This window comes from Miniopterus natalensis, chromosome 16 (genome assembly GCF_054644295.1).
Source record: "Miniopterus natalensis isolate mMinNat1 chromosome 16, mMinNat1.hap1, whole genome shotgun sequence".
NCBI classification, from domain to species: Eukaryota; Metazoa; Chordata; class Mammalia; order Chiroptera; family Miniopteridae; genus Miniopterus; species Miniopterus natalensis.
The window spans coordinates 8782434-8798676 of record NC_142096.1 but is presented as its reverse complement, the minus strand read 5'-3'; positions in this window follow the sequence as shown (position 1 = coordinate 8798676).

Sequence of the window (16243 nt, the reverse complement as noted above, 5' to 3'; positions counted from 1 at the left end):
CTGATCTCTGTTTACCCTTTGCCATGGACTGAATGTTTGTGAGCAAAATATTTTTAATTCTCTTTGTCATTGTTCCCACCAGTGACTTTAAAAACTAGTTTAAGTAAATAGGAACTCTTTTGTATGAGTATCTTTTAAAACCGAGTGAAGACTCATGTATCACAGTTTTAAACAATACTAACATAAGATAAAAACCTGCTTTTTTTGCAACCAAAATCAGACAAGGAGGGGCCACAGCACACTCCCTAAGAGCTGAGTGAAGGAGGATCCTTCAGAACTACAAATGAAATCTGAAGGACTCTGCCAATTGACTCCCAATCGATTATTCCAAGTGTTTGTGCTGCAGAGAATGTGATTTCTCCCAGGGACTCTGAAGAGTGGTGCTTAGTTATTCATAATGAAATTTAATTCCAGAGCTTGTAATCATGTAACAGTTTAAAATGGAATATGTCACTGAGACATGTTGAGAGGAAATAGAGGATTATTTAACATCTACTCATCTCACTTCCAGATTAGTTTAAAATTGGATGTGTTCCGTGATTTAAGGACGGCAGCCACATAAGGGCCATGTAAGCTAAAACCCTACATGTTTTCTCCTAATATGGTTGATTTGGGTCATTTTGTATCATGAATTGGAAAGGATATTACAGATTCAGAAATATAGATACAGGCTTTTTCTTTTCTCCCCAAGGTCCAACTCAATAGAAACACAACTAACCTACTCTGAGCCATTCCTCGAGATGCTTAGAAAAATATTAGCTGACAAGTTAAGTCTAAGGTAACAAGTGGGGAAGACATTATATTAAATGTAAAAATGAAGAGGGTCAAATTAGTCTTTGTGATCATTAAGACAATTTTTATTGGTAGGTGTATGACTGGCATATAACTCAGAAGGAATTTGACAACTTGATTGACATCATGACTCATATTTATGAAGACAAGGTTTCTCAGCCTTATAATAACAGGAAGTAGGAGTAGACTTGATACTGAATGTTACATCATTTGAGGAGTAAATAATTTATGGATTCATATATACCTGAATTAATTGCAAAGAGAACTCAGTGTGCCCATGTCATTAAGAGATGCATTTCCAATTAAAGTTTATGCTTAATGCCAACATTTATTAAAATTGGTAATATATATGTTGTTTTGATCAGTTGTATACGGACAATAATTTTAATAATAACGGGTTACCCCTTAGAGCCTGTGGCCACAGGAAATTTCAAAATCTTACAATAATTATATTTCATATTAGTTTTAATCTTAAACAGAGTCAGAAGATGCTTTTGGATTTGGCAGAATCAAAGATTATTGAGAAATAACTTTCATCGGAGAATTACAGTCTTAGGTTTGACTATATCCAGATACGGGGTGGGCCATCCTACCTGATGTCTCATACTGCCCTGCCTGGATGTAGCTGACCAAGACAGGAAACCATTTCCATGTAGTGTTAATAAAAAAGAAGTTAAGCCCTGGCCGGGTGGCTCAGTTGGTTGGAGTACCATCCCCTACACCAAAAGGTTGAGGGTTCAATTCCCAGTCAGGGTGCATGCAGGAGGCAGCTGATCGATGTTTCTCTCACATCTCTCTCTCTCTCTCTCTCTCACACACACACACACATTTCTCTCTCTCTCTCTCTCCCTCTCTCTTTCTCTCTCTCTCTGAAAACAAAAAATAAAAAAAAAAAGAAAACATATCCTCGGGTGGAGATTTAAAAAACGGAAAGTTTAGTGACACTGAACTAGAGGCATTTTTTTAATCAGCACTAAAACATAAATAAAATGCCAGGGATTTCTAGGTGTAATAAAACAACTGCCAATTTTGTAATAATCTGACAATTGTCTAGTGACCAATTATAAAAGTTAAAAATACCTAACTTTAGGTGATATTGTGATTTTCTGTTATCTGAGGTGATATGGTTCAATAAATGGCACAGGTTTTGTAAAAAAAGCATAAACATTTTGTTCTGTTGGATATGTTCTCAGTCATTTTCAACAGAGCAGGTACACTGGCCTTGAACAAATCATTTCCCATTTCAGTTTAAACTGGATGCACGTTCACTGGCCAGCGGTGCCCTGCTGGACCTGACTCATGACATTTCTGTCCTTGTCTCAGGCCACCCTGTCCTCATCTTGCTGGCTTCTCTCTTGCTACAAAGCGATCATTTTTTTCTCTTGTTCCCACTTTTAAGCCTTTTCACACACTGTTCCCAGAACCTGAGAAGTCCCACACCTCCTCTTCATACAGCTGGCTCCTCTCTCCCGGGTCCCAATGTAAAGGTCGCCCCTCCCTCTCTAACAAGGTCTCTCCTTTAGCTGATCTAAAGTGTACTCTCCCTTCCCTCTACCCACTTCTCTCCATCACTGCGTCGTCTTCATGTCAGAGCATTTATAGCAACTTACAAGTTAAATGCATGTGTCTGCTAACTTGTATAGTATCTTTTTTATGCACCCATTTTCTGTTGATTGAGTTCCTATTATATGCCCAGCATGGTTACAAAAGGGGAAGACAATGAATTACGTACCTTGTCTGCATACTCCAAGCCTTCCTCTGGAAATGAAACATCATTTGCAAGATAAATTGGGGCACACAAACTGTGATAAAGGCAAGAGTGTCATCAGAAAAGATAGTTAAAGGTGAAAACGAACTGTCAGCAACAGCCTAGTAGGAAAAGTGATTCTGGGGGCCTGGAATGGAAAGATGGGTAAACTCTTGGAGAAAATTAAATGGATATTCCAGATGGGAAAAGAACTGAGAAAAGCCTGTACATTAGTCCCCCCTTACCCCCAGTTTTGCTTTCTGTAGTTTTAGTTACCCACAGCCAACTGTGGTCCAAAAATATTTAATGGAAAATTCCAGAAAGAAATGATTTGTAAGTTTTAAATTGTGTGCTGTTCTGAGCAGTGTGAAGTCTCGCGCCAGTCGGGTCCTCTCCGCCTGGGACGTGAACCATCCCGTCCAGCTGTTCACGCTGTGCACGCTGCCGCCCGTCACTCAGCGGCCGTCCTGGTCATGAAGCTGCGAAGGCGCCCCGCGCTGCTGCTGAGGTTACCCTTATTCTACTTAATGACGGCCCTGAAGTGCGAGGGTAGTGATGCTGGCAGCTCGACTGCCAAAGAGAAGCTGTAGAGTTCTCCCTGTACGTGAAAAAATGAAAGTTCTCAATAAGAGAAAAAATAGTTGCATGCTGAAATGTCTAAGATCCACGGTAAGCATGAATCTTCTATCCATGAAGAAGGAAAAAGAAGTATCTCGATTTGACTAAGTTCTGTAAACTTTCGGGCATTGGATTTTATCTACCAGTGTCTACCTAGCGGTTGATCAGCAAGAGGTGGCGATGCAGATTTGGTTAACAAACGAAGGAGCTCAGATATCTTTTCCCATCCCCAGGTCACCCCTTTCACACACATTTGTGGGTAACTGGCTACATTTGTGCCTTTAGAAAGCAATTCTAAATCCACCAGTCATGTTCTGGATGATATAAGGAAAGGTAATAGGGCTGAAGCAGCGAGGAAACAGTGATTGTCAGAGTAGTTAAAGCTGTGAGATAGACGGGATATTAATGTGGTTGAGGAGAGGAAAGGAGAGGGGTCCAGACAGAATGTTTAGGTGGTGATTCATGCAGGAGGAGTGACAAAAGGAGAAAACAACATGCCGTGTACAAAAATGGCACAGCCAGCCCAGACTAAGGACTTGCCTGTCTGGGAAGCGGTTTAGGTGGGTTTGGGCAGATCGCGTAGCCTCATGGAGGGACGCTAATGCTGGACCGAGCTGTGTCAATGCCAATTCATGGTCAGAATTGTCAGTGCAGATACAAGAAAGAGGTATATGCTGACGCTGGAGTTCTAGAAGGATCATCTGGCAGGACGTACTGGGGGACGACATGTTATCTGCAACGAGACAAATTATGAGGCAACTTGAAGCGGTAAATAAGAGATGGCAACGGGCACGAAGGAAACGAGGGAAACGGAATCAGAAGCGGTAAATCCAAGGTAACTGGTAACTCCTTTCACTTAAAGAAAGGTTTTATCAAGTTGGAATAAATGACCAAGAAATGTTAAGAGATTTTACAAATTTAACTTGTAATTTTTGTTAACCATAAGAACAAACTTAAGTAATAAAAAAATAAATTTAGAGGAAAGTTGGTTCAACTTGAATAACCAAGTGGTATGTTGACAACTTCTGACAGACAATCCTCATGCATTCACTACTGAGGGCTTTATGGGTCGACATGAACATACATGTTGTATTTTCATTGACATGGAAAATAAAGTAAATGAACAAGGAGTTTGGAATAAAATTTCCTTGGCCCAGAATCCTGCAGCTTTGTTTTACGGGATGGGCTTAAAATTTTTGGCTTGGGTATAATAGAAGCTTTCTTAACTTGACATCATTCTCAGATGTCATCTCATACTTCCTAATTTGTACCAAATTCACAAAGTCCTGGAGAAGCTAAGCACATAGGTCTTTTTAATGGAGACAAGAGATGTGGGAACACGGTGCTCTTTTGGAAAATTAGAACAGGACTATTTGGACCTTTTTCCTCCTTCATTTTGCCTGGTTTTATAAGTCTTTATTCTGCGTCAGTCTTTTAGTTTGTAAGAGTTATTCACATACAATTATCTTCAAGAAAAATTGCTCTTGGGTCTTAGAAAAATAGTCTATTATATCATCTTAAAGCATCATAAAAGTTACAGAGAAAAACAGAAGCCCAGAAAATGATATTGACTCTGTTCAGCAAAAATCTCTTATTATCCATGCATTACAGACATTCGAGGCCTGCTTTCTGCAACAGAGCATAATATCAATAACGCATGTTGTATGCTCCTTCCAAAAATAATATGCTACTTTTTTATTACATGTATTGGCTTCCCCCCTATTATAAAGGCGATTCCAGTCCTCTGAAGCATATTTGGAAAATACAGAAACACATAAAGAAGAAAGGTGCTCATGATCTTGTCACCTACCTTAACCAGGTCTGACTCTCTATAAATAGAATCACATTGCACACTCTCCCACATAACTTGATTTTCCCACTTTGCAATATGTAATAAACATTTGCCATGCTTTTAAATGGACTTCACAAACATTTTTAATGGCTGCCTAGCATCTTGTATGGTCGAGCCATCCGGTATTTTACTAACCATCTATTGTGAGAAACTTGGCGATATTTATTATAAATAATACTGCAATTAACATACTTGTGCAAAACATTCTGCATTTCTCTTTCTTTAAAATGAGTTTCTGGGATTGGAATTGCTGAGTCGAGCAGTATTTATATTTTATTTACTTTCTGTATGTTTTGCCAAGTTGCCTTTCTAATGTTCACAAAAATACAGTTTCAGTTCAGATTAATTATCTATAGCCACTCATTTCTGACTATGTCATATAGGACTGGGGTTTTCATATCCTTTGTAATTTTACCCATGGAGCTGGGTTTTAATAAAAATTACCTTCTGTTGTGGTCCTGCTGACACGGTGGGGTATGAATGTGTCCTTCACTTCAGTCTCCTGGCTGCCTCCACTGAGGAGAACCTGTGGGACTAAGATGCAATATGATATTAAAGAGGCAGTCAAGGGCCAGGTTATCCAGAAACTGAGGGTCATAGCTAAGGATTGAGCAGGCACTGTAGAATTTAAAGTGTGTGCTCGTGTGTGTGTGTGTGTGTGTGTGTGTTTATTAAAGAGCCCTTTGTTTAGATATGAAGGGTGGGGCAAACATGTTATTCACCTGTGTGCACCCATATGCAATAGTCAGTTTGCAGCAGTGCAACCATACTGATTATTAAAAAAACAGACACAATTTTATTCTTGTTAGAAGTAGCTGATGCTCTGTGCCTAAGTGCCCTCCTGCCATTGGAGCAGCCCTGACCCCATGCCAGGGGTGGGCCTCCAGGAAGCTGTTCCAGCAGCTGCAGCCAGCATTGGCTCTTAATAGTTGCCACCTCTCCAATAGAGGTTGTAAATATTTTGAACATAACTCCTGCCCAGGGATACAATTATTAAGGAAGTTTTTATAGTAGTTAACGAAGGAGGTAATAACAACTTGTTCCACTTTGGCTAGGGTAAGGGTATTAAAGAGAAAGAGAAAGAGATAAAATTGAGAGTAATTTAAGACCTAAAATCACCAAGATAAAGTGGACGTGGAGGTTTGGACATACTTTGAAATGGTTGCCACAAAAGGCTTCTCTCAATGGCTGACATTTAAGCTGAGCCCTGAATGAGAAAAGTCATGAGGACGAATATTTCTGCAAACGAAGAGCAGTTGTAAAGGCTCTGAGGCAGGAAGGAGCTTGGCATGTTTGCAGACCTCAAAACAGAGCAGGACAGTGCATTCTAGTGAGTAGAATGGCTAGGGGGAGAGTGGGAAGGGAAAAGATTAGCGAGGTAGGAGAGGCGCATTCTTACGATGGCAGGAATGACTGTCCTTAGGTGGGGAAGGAAGACGCCTCTGGAGGGCAGAGGGCTGGCCCAGGTGCACACAGGTCCGCAGGTGTGGTATCAGACACTAACGCATCCCAGTGGCCCCTCTGTTTCTCTGTGAAGCAGGGAGCAAGATAACCTGCCCAGACCAAGAGAGGTCAAGAGGACCCAAAGGAGTGGAGAAGATCCGAATGGACGTTTCAGAGAACAGGAAAGCATATTGACCAGAAAGATGTAATAGAATTTGTAATCTTTAAATGAGCCAAAGGCTGTATAATTTCTTAGGTCCAATGACGTGGATGTTTCCCATAATGAGGAACATAATTCCTTTAAAAAAGTAACTGCTATAAAAGTCATTGAAATGAACCATGAAAGTGTCCTTTGCTCCCCACATTGTGACATGAAAACTGGTTTGCTGGATCCCATGATTAATTAGTAGCTGTGACAGTTTGTTATAACCACAGGACACTGTCAGATCTGTCAGTTCTGTGTCTTTCATTTGGCTACATTGTGTCCATAAGCGCACCTTTTGCACTCGCACATTTCAGGATCTCTCCCCTGTTGTCATTCATGAATGGAAGTTACCCTACGGATACAGTTATTCAATCATAATCTTTCCTAGATCTGTTTCTCATTATTTGCCCCTCCTTTTGTATCTTCATAATTTTGCTTGGTTTATAATTTCTCTTTAGTTATTATTGTAGGTCCATTCTTTCAACAAATATATATTTACTGAACACCTACTATGTGCAAGGCACTGTGCTAAGTGCTTGCTTTACAGAAATAAAAGAAAAATCAGGCACAGATTTCTGGGGGAAACCCTAGAGCTCTCTTACATTGGGTTCTTTCCAACAACAAAGCCTGCTTGCTTCTTGGTAGTTCACTCTGGGAAGAGGTCCTCGGAGATGAGACAGGGGTGACAGAGAGGAGTGAACCAGGGAAGGAGAGAAAGACGACTCCAGGTTGCATTCGTGAGCCGAGGGCCGTCTGGAACGTGCAGAAGCAGCACCTCAGCAGTACCTACCCCAGACTTGGGAGAGGGGCATTTTAGCCTTTGGCTTTCATCTCCCATCGGTCAAAAGTTGTCAAGGGGGTGTTGCCTGCCTTGCATTTCCAGGTACAGCTTACATAGCCTGGCTGAGTGGGCACTTTCTCCACAGTGTGACTGTATTAATGACTGATATTCTTTGAAGTGAGGCAAGTAAATAATTCTCAAGGTGCTTTCTTTTCCTGCTCTTTTCTCCTCTCATCTTCCTCTTCCTCTTTCTATCCATGTATCTTTGTTTTGAATTAAACTTTTATTGTAGGTAAAAGAATGCACTGTCCATAGTAATGCTTCATAAATATTTTGGGGAGAAAGATCGACAGGTTACTCCTCCGAAGGGGTGAAGTTTGATTTTGAAACCACTTTCTAAATCAAAGCTTTTTTATTAAAAAAAAATTTTTATTGATTTCAGAGAAAGGAAGGGAGAGGGAGAGAGAGAGAAACATCAATGAGGAGAGAAAGTCATGAATCGGCTACACCCTCCCCACCCCCCCCACCCCCCACCCCCCGCACTGGGGATCCCGCCCACAACCCAGGCACATGCCCTGACCGGGAATTGAACCGTGACCTGCTGGGTCATAGGTTGATGCTCAACCACTGAGCCATGCCAGCCAGGCCTAAATAAAGACTTTGAACATTGCTATTGCATATTTTAAGTTTTTTTTCCACCTGCAAAAGTTAAAATATATGACATTTACCTTAGTATAACTCCTCTTTCAGGATGTAATTTCATACTCTAAAGGCTACATTTCATCCTGTTTTCAGCAAAAATAACTGAAGCCAAATATGCTTTGCTTTGTCATAGTCCCACATGTACCGTTTTTAATTAAGCATAATTAAAACCAGCCTCTTCCGTCTTATTTCATATTCCCATCCCATATGTTATATGTTCTATTTTCCTATTAAAAAGATGTAATTTTAATAAAAACCAGCTTTTGTTCCTTCTGTACTGCTATGATTTTATAGCTTTTAAATCCATTATTATTAGGTCCAGATGCAGATGATTATTAAGCTCTCCGTATTTTCCTCACCGTAAAGCTTAAGGTAAGATAAAGGAAATGATAATTCCCAACCTTGTCTGGGCTTTAGTAAGAAGGCCCAGAATAATATTGGTAGGACTTGCACTGGAATGACTCTAGATGTGAGCAAAAAATTGGGGTTACATAGTCCATGAATTCAGAATGAAGGCGAGTTTGTATCAGGCGTGCAACCCCCGAGCCTGCCCAAGTCCCGCAGGCCCATTCCAGGCTGTGAAAGTCCTTTGCTAACTGAGCCCCAAACTCAGCTAGACTCGAAGGGGAGAGAGAAAATCAAACCGTTTTTATATATAGTTATTTATTTCTTTTGGATGTTCCCTGACTCTAGATATTAGTGTAATTAAGACAGAGCATCTCCATCTTTGAGTTGCAAAGAATAGGTTCCTGGACCACTTTGCCGCCGACCTCTGACCCCTCCAACCCGGGGCAGCCTGGCTCCAGCTGGCAGCTGAGGTTTCTGGCCGGTTACTTCTGCTACGTACCCTTCTCTATTCACCCCCAGCGAGCCACACGGAACGTGACAATTTTCTAGGCACACCGTGATATCAGGAGGACAGGAAACACTGGTTTAAATTACTGTGTCACAGTGAGGATAAACGCTGTCTACAGACAGACCTACCTTAAGACAGCCAGTATATTCTCGTTGAAAAATAGCAAATATCAGTGCTTCTTAAACTTTGCTTCATATTTGATTTACCTGAGGAACCTTAAAAAATCTTGACACCCAGACTACATCCCAGACTAACTGCATCAGAATTTCTAAGAGTGGGACCTGGCTGAGAAATAGCGCTTTACATGACTCCTAATAGTAATAGGGGATAAATATGGGTCTTTGAAACAGTCCTGATTTCCAACTACTCTTTTATGATAAAGCAATTCATTAAATCTATTGTTAAATGTGTAAATTACATGCATCTAAATATGATTCAATTTTTATAGTTTTTACCTAGAGACATTTACAAAACAAGAGCACAAAAAGCTCTGATTTATCTGCCCAAGTAATATCCAATCAACCATAGTGGTAGATACATAAACCTTATGTGATCACTTTAGTTTGAGGAGTTTTTGTTTTTGGTATTTGAGAACTGAACAAAATGTAATTTTTTTGCTAATTGATTATTTTATTTCTATGGCCATGAGCCTAGCTGTTAATCAGAAAGGAAACAGAAAGTACTGGTTTGAGTGAAGGGAACCATAGGAACTCGCCCTATGAGTACTTTTGTAGACCCTGCAGGCATACCTTGTTTAATGCACTCTGCTGTATAGCGCCTCGGGTTGCATTTTTTAAATAAACTGACAGCAAGACTCTCCACCAGCAGAAAAGATTACAACTTGCTTTAATTGCAATACTCACTGTATTTTGGTGATCTGGAGCCAACCCACAGTATCTCAGAGATACACCTGTATATGGCAAGGAACCTGGGTGATGACAAGCTGTGAATACACAAAGGGGATACATGGTAAACACACACACACACACCCCGAGCAATTATCTTGGAAGACTGAATTGTGGAAAACAAATCTGAAACTTTACTTTAGTGAAACTGTTTTCCTAAGATATTCAGCTCTTCTCCCTAACAGTGTGTATGACTTTACAGTATAATCACAATCAAGAATCTGTGACTGTTATTTTGGTCACATTATATATATATATACATTTTTTTAATCCTCACTGAGGATATGTTTTTATTGATTTGAGAGAAAAGAAGGGAGGGAGGGAGGGAGGGAGGGAGGGAGGGAGGGAGGGAGGGAGGGAGGGAGGGAGGGAGAGAGATAAACATGGATTGGTTGCCTCCAGTACACGCCCCAACCAGGGATGGAACCCGCAGCCTAGGTATGTGCCCTGACCAGGAGTCAAACCCACAAACTTGTTCCACGGGACGACCCTCCAACCAACTGAGCCACCTGGCCAGGGCAGAAGATGTGTGTGATTTTTTAACCAAGTATTAACTGTCCTACAGATTGGCTTAGTGGGTACACAAACCTAAACTTATTTATACAATAGCATTTCGTATTATTTTCCCCCAGTGACATTGTTTGGGGTAAGAGTTCATTGGTTTCCATTAGCTTCTCATAGAATTATCTCACCCAAAGGTTTCAGGCATCACATTTTAATGGCCCAAAATTGATCATACTGATTTACTAGCCTTCAGAGTGTTATTTAAATTTAAGTTCTCAAGGGCTGAATTTGTCTGCCTTTGTCGTGTATCTTATTTCCAAATTTAGTAATACTTTAAGTTAATGTAATGAGCATATTGCATTTTTAGGAAAAACTAAATAAAAATTATAAAAGTAGGCTCTGGTCCTTTCTTTGGCTTAATTTCATAGATAACTACTGATGGTCAGCAAATAGTCTGATAATAGAGCGATTAGCAAGTTCCCAGAACCTCCTTTTGCGGCTTCTCCAAAATAAAGATACAGCTGTAGATGCCACATACTAAGGAAAAGTAGGAAAATATCCATGAGCCACTAAAGAAAAGCCACAAGAAGGGTGCTGGAGACTGAAGACGAAAACACACAAACATGCGCCGCGCATCCCCCAGGCACCCGCTTCCATCCTTGGGCTGTTTCCGTCCCTTTGTTGGTCACAGCTGTGCTCTGTGGATGGCAGAGCAACTGCACAGCGCTGTTCATCTCCGTTTAACTGTGAATCACGGTGATTAAGGGTTGTGCGGCCCGGGCACGCTGATTAAGGCCTCTCCCTAGGAGTTCTAAGAGGAGAAAAGCTTTGGGGATCTATCAGCTGCATTTTGTGAGCCGTTGGCCTCATCTGCCAATGATGACATCTCACTGGGTCTTATCTTCTAGTATCTTCTAGGATCAATTTTACCATCACGTTCCCGTCCACGTAAGACTTCTCAGAGACATCAGTGGAGTTGGAAAGAAATATCTTAATGTACTGCCTTCTTGCCCTTTTTGAATAAAAGAGGCTACGTGCATGACAAATAAGACTGCCTGCAATACTCACGCCAAGGCTCATTTATTTAGTTATCATTCGTCACTGTCAGAGACCCTGAAGGCTGGATAGCATCATTGTCCATGTCTCATGCTCAGTGTGACTTCTCTCAAGGGTTTAGAAGACTAGTCAGAGTGAAAGTTAATATAAGAGTAGGAAAATATTTTTGTTTTCATTTTTCTGAAATCGATTTTTTTTGGTTGTTTAGGAAAAGAGATTTCTGTTTAGAGCTGAGCTATGTAGATCACAAATTATGACTATGGTTAGAGGTTTCTGATAATTTATAATTTTTATTTTTTATATTAACCCCCTCCCCCCCACCCCACACACACATACACGTAGAGCAACTGGGATAGAACTTATGCAAGGAGTCAGTAATCGACACTTGGTATTGATTTGTGTGTGTGTATTTTTTATAGTTATAATTTTTTCTTTTGATGAGAACTTTTAAGAATATAAAACAGTACAGAACAAAATATAAAGTAAATGTTCCTAAGAGAAGTCAGGGTGTAGAGTCAGAAAGAAGCCTGTCTAAAGTTTCCTCAGGTTGAAACAAACGTTAAGACACCTTGGTCCATGGAACACTGGCCAGGGCCTTCAGGAAATCAAGGATTCGAATCAGAGGAAGGCCTCCCCACACGCTGCCACAAGGAATGATCATAAAGTAAAGCAAAATAGCTGAATGTTTATGGGCTCTTCTCCTAAATGATGCAGAACACTGATAAAGTGGGCTGGAGTGATGAGCATCTCACTAACCTGAAGCCCAAGCCCACTACTTTCCACATGCCAGCAAGGGAGGGGAGGAAGTGATGGGAAGGAGGCAAATGCTCTAGAGCTGCCCGGATGACCCATTATTCCAGCAGCAGAGACATAAAATAAAGAGAAAGGAGGGAGAGCAACCCACAGGGCTGTGTTCATTAAGGATTCTGCTTGTTAGCAAACATGCATTAATCTGGCCAATTACATCTCTAACCCTTCCTCCATAGGTGAGGCATGAAAGAGGGTGGAGGTTAGAAGGACGCTTTAAGAACTTGCTATATATAGGCCCTGAATTCACGAAATAAAATATTTCTGCAGCTACAAACAAAAATATGAAAGATTTCTAAAAACTCCCCTGGTTCAAACATGTTATGCAATATTTCTCTCTCTGTCTCTATTTATCTATCTCCTTCCATTGTGTTTGAATTTTAATTTGTTCACTATTACTTAAAAGAATTGGCATGTGGTTTGGATTGCATGATTTTAAGTTTTGAGATGTTTCTGATTTTGTAGAAATGAAAATTTATCAAAATCCTTACATAGTCTGACTAATCTGAAGGTTAGGGAAATATAGGAGAATCACATAGATGTGTAGCAACTAACATAGCCTTTTGAGAAACTGCACTGAAATTCTGAATTAATTTTTTCCCCAATGAAATATTAAAGAAAGAAAATACAAGCAAAGTGAGGCATGTTCTGAAAAAATAAAAATGTTCTCTTGGTTAAAAGAAAAAAAAAATTCATCAACTGACCAGGGAAGCTAGATTGTAAAATTCATTAGAATTGCTTGCCTTAAGGAAGCTGCTATGTACAAATCAAATTGGATGTCAAGCTGGGCTCCTGGGGGAATGCAATTAAAATTATAGGACCAGGGAGCATAACTACATAAGTAAGGCCTTGGCCTATATTCCTGGGAGATTGTGGTATGAGCTCAGCCTTAAGTTGTATACAAATTGAAATCATTATGAGGTCTGTGATCTTTGAAATATATGTGAAACTGCATAATACACTCTTATTTTTCATAGCATATTAACCCAAATGCAAAATGTACAACTCAACCATCAAGTCATAACATTTCACGTGGCATATATGTCCCTAGCATTATACTAGGGAATTGGAATAAGACACAGTCTTTGCCCTCAGTGAGTTCAAAGCCGGGAAAGGGAGTGTGTAGCACGCTGGTATTTAACCCTGTCCCCCTTGTCCCTACCAATTCAACAAAATCTGAGCATCTGATCCAAATTAAGCCAAGTACACCACCCCACCTCTGGACATAGCTGATTGATTTAACAGTGAGGTCCTAACCCGAGCTGGACCCATAGAGTCCTTCTGCAGAAGTGAGCATTGTATGGCCAAAGATAATCAGGTTAATGTCTCCGGAGACTGAATCTATGATTATGAAATCCCAAAACTTGAGAGAAAACAGGAGTCAAAGTATTTACCTACATGAGATGAAAAGCTGCCCTGATTGTGAGGGACATTCTTTCTAAGGTATTGTTCCCCACACATGGTGAAGGCCATAGATCGTGATTTTTCAGGTGGGTCTGAGGTATAGCGTAGGTCTTGTCATACCTCTCCATTGCTCTTCAGGTCCTCAGCTCCCTTAGATAATATGACTGGTTTCCATCATCTCACCTCTAGTCATGAAGTCTAAAGGATGCGACCTGCGGTGTATCAACTGAATCTGTACTTGTCCTGGTCCATAGTCAAGTTCCCCCTCACCCCAGATTTTCAGGGAGCACTGTTTAAAGGAAGTTTCTTTGTACAAATCAAATTAGATGCCACGCTGTGCACCCGGAGGAATGCAGTTAAACTCTCCTATCAGGCCAACTATCTATGGGAGTCACCGAGCTAGTGCATCATAATTTTGATCTGGAAGATTGTCAGAGACGGGCAGCATGAACCTACACCACCCAGTATTAACTTTTCTCATATTAAAATTCTCCTTTTAATTCACCCAACAGCTACTAGTGCAGTTTCAGTCACCTGATGTTCAAGACCTGAGAGTAGACAAAACTGCCTCCTACTTCTGGATAGACCACAGCTCCCTAGAATATCAAGGGCTAGGGGACTGTGGGAGGAAGATCTTCAATCTAAATTATACGGAGTACAGGGAAGATCTGTGGGAAGGAAACTTGACTAGGAGGCAGAAGAGCTAATTCTACTTTGGATTCAGCACTTAATTATCATGCAATCAGCGTTCTAATATATAAATGAGGCAATCACATCAGCCATATCTTCTCTCTGTAACGGTGTGAGGAAGGTCAATGATGACAGTGCGTGTAAGAGTGAAAGCAACTGATTAATAGAATTCAAGAGACATCAGTAATCACATTCTCTATAGAGAGAAAGCTGGGCGATGGCAAAGGAGGCAAATGAGACTGATACGCAGAGAGAGAGATGAAGCGCTCATGTGGTCGGGTGATAAATACACCGGAGTGACCACAATTACCAGGGATGCTGGTGGCATTCAGAACCAGGACCCAGCTGGCCCTCAGGCCCGTCATTACCGCCCTTCCTGAAACTTGGTCATTTAGTTAGATACTCTAGCCTTATTCCCAAAATTTCCCTGTTTTGTTTAAATGAATAGGTTTTTGTCATCTATAACCAAAGATACCTAAACAATGCATTGGAGAGATGGAGATGAGGAGGAGAGAAAGTCCTGCTCAGTAGGTGTAATTTCTGTGGCTGCAAAGAGCTGAATTAGGAAACACAGATTTGGGATCACAGTTCCTAAACTCCCTGAATCCTGGGAAAGGCAAAACTCTGGAAAGGAGCAGGATGGGCCAGGAAACAGCTCCAAAGAGGGAACCAAGTCAGAGAGCTCTAGGATCCCAATGGTTGTGAAAGGTTTTCGCAGTGAAACATGTCCAGATGACATGTTACAAGAACCCTCATCCAATAATGATACGTGATATTTCCTTAATGTATATTCAGTTATAAGTTCAAATTGTTAACATTTATTTCAATCAATATATATAATCACTGAGGGTAATGAGCCTGTTTGAATGAAAACACATTTGATCTTGAAGATTATGGATAACAGTTTTAGGCAAAAGTCAGTCTTTGTATTTCTGAAAATTAAATATTTTAGACCATTCTTTGGAACATAGAGATTAAAAATTATACGTTATGTCCAAACTCCTCCATTTAAAGTTGCATTGCAAGTACACAATTAGAATAGCTATCTCACTCTAGCTAGCTCATGTACTTCTTAAAACATTACATGAGTCTTAAGGGTAATGATAAAATTTATAATAAAATTTATTCAATTTACTTAAAATTTCATCAATATTTTATGAAGAAAATAAATGAGTTGACAGTCTAAAATTGTGATCAAGAAAGTGGCAATATGTTTAAAAAGAACATAATAAAATTCTAACTCAATTCAGGTTTACATTTTGTGAAAATGTTCACGAATGTTCTTTGGTTCCAGCTGATTAAACTTCATTGAACAATCTAGAATCAAATTATTTGCCCTTGTATGTCTAATAACTTAGCTTACCACGATCAGTGAGAGAACCACTTCAAATTTGGAACCCCCCTAATAAGTCTTTGAAGCATGAATATAATACAACTAGATCCAACTCTAAGTGGAGAGAAATTACTAATTTAAAGTAATTTTCAGGGGCATCAGTTAAGGTTCTTTCTCAGTGTCTCATTCAAATACCTTTTTTCTTTTCTCTCTTTTTCTCTCCTCCTTCCTTCCTTTCTTCCCTCTTTCCTTCCTTCATAAAGTATTTCCTTCTACTTAATAGTAAAATTCCAAAGGTCACAAAAATTCCACACATGGAAATGGAAGTACTTTGCCTAGGAAAGCTCTCTATGTGTCTATTAGCCAATATTTATTGAGAACTTGCTATATAATCAATTTGACCTGGGCGGTCTAGGGCAGTGTTGTCCAGTGTCTCAGCTACTAGTTACATGGAGCTATTTAAATTAAAATTGATTAGAGTTCAATTCAATTAAATTGAAGTTCAGGTCCTCAGTTGCCCTGGCCACGCTTCAAGTGTCCCACAGGCA